The sequence below is a fragment of the Pinus tabuliformis genome, chromosome 2_2 (assembly GCF_031772625.1).
Source record: "Pinus tabuliformis cultivar Carrire ecotype Pingquan chromosome 2_2, CPIR1, whole genome shotgun sequence".
NCBI classification, from domain to species: domain Eukaryota; kingdom Viridiplantae; phylum Streptophyta; class Pinopsida; order Pinales; family Pinaceae; genus Pinus; species Pinus tabuliformis.
Genome location: NC_142300.1, coordinates 90,519,914 through 90,523,714, shown reverse-complemented (window position 1 = coordinate 90,523,714; position 3,801 = coordinate 90,519,914).

Below are 3,801 nucleotides of genomic sequence, written 5' to 3'. Positions count from 1 at the left end.
TAGTATAACCTTGTTAAGACATAAACTTGTCAAATTTTAGATACCACTGCCTTGGAGCCTGTTTTAAGCCATACAAGCTCTTCTTCAACCTGCACACTAGTTTCTCCTTCCCTTTCACCTCATATCCTTGTGGCTGCTGCATATATATCTCTTCCTCCAAATCCCCATGGAGAAAGGTTGTCTTTACATCTAACTGCTCAAGATGCAAATCTTCAGCTGCTACAAGACTTAAAATGGTTTTGATTGAAGTCATTTTAAAAACAGGAGAAAACATTTCATCAAAATCAATACCTTTCTTCTGTGCAAACCCCTTCACCACAATTCTAGCTTTATACCTCTATTTTACTCCATCTTCTTCCTTCAGCCTGTAAACCCATTTATTCTTCGATGTAGTTTTTCCTACAGGAAACCTGACTAAATCCCAAGTCTGGTTATGCATTAAGGAGTCCATCTCTTCTTCCATGGCTACCTCCCACTTCTTCCTGCTTTCAACCTGCATTGCTTCTTCACAACATTCAGGTTCACCAGAATCAGTCAACAATAAATAATATAATGAAGGATAGTATCGTTCAGGGGGTCTACTTATCCTGGTATATCTTCTAACACCACTTTCAGGTGTTTGGGGTGCCTGTTGCTGTTGTGGTGGTTGTTGTTGTTGATTATTATTATTTTCAGGCACCTTTACCTTTTCAGTGATTTCATCAAGAACTGCGTATTCCTTATTTTCTTTTTCCTATTTCTTTTCCTGCAACTGATTCTTATACAAGACCTTTTCATTGAATATTACATCTCTGCTCCTAATGATTTTGTGATTTTCGTAATCATATAAGCGATAACCAAAATCATTAACACCATATTTCTTTGACTTTGCCTGAAACTTTGTTCTACTTTCTTTATCAATATGGACAAAGGCCTCACAACCAAAAGGCTTTAAAAAGGATTAGCTTACCTTTTTACCTATCCATGCTTCCTCCGGAACACCACCATCCAAGGAACTTTAAGGCCCTCTGTTTATTAAATAAACAGCAATATCTACAGCATCTGCCCAAAACTGTAAAGGCAATCCTGCATGCAATCTCATGCACCTTGCACGCTCCATGATTGTTCTGTTCATCCTTTCTGACACACCATTTTCTTGTGGTGTTCTTGGAACTATCTTCTCTCTGCGAATTCCATGCTCTGAACAGTACCTATCAAACTCTTTGCTGCAATATTCACCTCCATTGTCTGATCTAAGACACTTCAATTTCTTTCCTGTCTCAATCTCAACCAAAGCTTTCCATTTCTTGAAAGTATCAAATACATCAGATTTATTCTTAATACAATAAATCCAAGTTTTTCTAGTTGCATCATCAATAAAAGTAACATAATAACGAGAGCCACCGAGAGATGATACTTGAGCAGGTCCCCATACATCTGTATGTGCAAGCTCTAATTTTTCATTCTTCTTTTCTTTCCCAACTCTGAGAAATCTGACTCTCTTCTATTTTCCATAAATGCAATTCTTGCAGAAGTCCAAATCAACATTCTTCAAACCTGGCAAAAAATTGCTTGAGTGAAGAATCTTCATCCCCTTTTCACTCATGCGTCTGAGCCTATGATGCCATAATGCTGCATCTGCTCCTTTGGAAGTTAAAGCATTAACAGAGTTAGAAATACCATTGCATAAATACAATGTACCAACCTTTTCGCCTTTTGCTATTACCAGGGCTCCTTTCGTGACCTTCCAAGCTTTATTTGTGAAAGTTGTCACACAACCTTCACCACCTAACTGCCCTGTTGAAATTATATTTTTCTTTAGATCTGGAACATGTCTTACCTCCTTTAATAGCCATTGGTTTCCATTCTGTTGTTTTACAAGAACCTTACCCATTCCAACGATTTTATAGGGTTTATCATCACCCAGACGAACTTGTCCAAAATCTCCTTGAACATAGTCATGAAAGTATTTCTTATCAGGTGTGGCATGGAATGAAGCCCCTGAATCTACCACCCAGGAATCAGTAATATTTTCGAAAGAAAGAATCAAAGCATATTTAACACCTCACCTGTCACATTTGCTTCATGATTGTTTTCTTGCCGTGCATCTCCTTCTTTTCCCTTCCGAGATCTACAGTCTTTCTTTAGGTGTCCTTTCTTTCCACATTTCCAGCACACTATCCCCGATCTGGACTTGGATCTGCCTTTCCTTGATTTACTGTGATATCCTGAGCTCTTTCCTCTTTCCATTTTTCTTCCTCTAGACTTTGCACTCAAAGCATTTCCCGATGTCCCAACGGAGCTTTTCCGTCGCATTTCCGCGCTAAGGATAGCACCCACAACATCATCAAACTTTAAAGTACTAGATCCAGAAACAGAGTTACTAATGGCCATTACCAAACCATTCCAACTTTCTGGTAATGAGCACAAGAATAACAGAGCTCTAACTTCATCGTCAAAGTTTACCCCTACAGAACTTAACTGACTTGTAACTGTATTAAAATCATTTAAATGGTTTGCAACAGACCCACCTTCCGACATATTCATATTAAATAACCGTTTCATAAGAAATACCTTGTTTGAGGCCGAGGGTTTTTCATATAGTTTCAACAACGTCTGCATCAAACCCTCTGTCATGGTTTCCTTCGAAATGTTGAAGGTGACTGACGCAGCAAGGCACAACCGTATTGTTCCGAGTGCCTTTCTATCGAGAAGGTTCCATTCTTCGTCTTTCATACCTGTCGGCATCTTTGTTTTTCCGCCCAATGGTAGGTATAGATCTTTCTGATACAAATAATCTTCCATCTGCATCTTCCACAGTGAGAAGTTTTGGCCGTTAAATTTCTCGACCTTAAACTTACGATCTTCCGCCATTGCTCCCACTTGAACCAGAAACCCTTCTTTCCTGCGAGTTTATCAGCCAAATAGACCTTCGTCTCTGATACCAGTTGTTAGAAAATTATATATTACGGAGCAATGGAACACATAAAATATTGCAGAAATATAAACACAGAAAACGCACAAAACAAGAGAGACACAGATATACGTGGTTCACCCAGTTTGGGCTACGTCCACCCCGAACAGCCAGTCCTTCCTTTCTATTATCCAGCAAAATGAAGAGACACAACCTACAGCAAATCCGTTGTAATATCCTGTGTTTTCTCTCACAGTCTCACCTCTCTGTTTCTCACTCACAGAATACACATCTAAATCTCAGCCTCCAATACAATGCCCTCATACAAAGAGAGGGGTTGCCTTCTAGGGCAAAAAAACCCTAAACTAAACATAATTTCTACCGTCAGATCATCTGCCTAATGAACGGGCCAGATTGACTAGAAATTACTATACTTTTACAAGGCAATTTTACATTTGTTTTTAGCTTCGGGGGCGCTGCCCCCGAGCCCCCGCCGGGGGACCACTGACCCCCCAGCTGGGGGGGATTGGCCCCCCCAAACTCCCGCGGGGGGACAAGTCCCCCCCACACCCCCCCGTGTGGAGGGGTGTACAAACTTCCTGGGGTATACATCCGGCTGAAGAAAAGACCTCTGAACAATCATGCTCCACACACAACACTCCTCACTATTTCAAGTAATGTGATTTCCGCATGAAGGCCGAGTGGTACAGCTCGTAGACCAGCTTTCGTTCCACAACTCACACATAGCTAATAGTCAAATGCCATCCCTAAATGGTCTTTTCACGCAATAAATGTCTCATCAATCTCCAGTTCGTCCACCTGAAGAACGTGAGTAATTGGAGGGTCATGACTGAAACCTAGGGGGCATGCACCCTAGTCTGCTTCGGCAGGAAAACTCTGGGTATAGA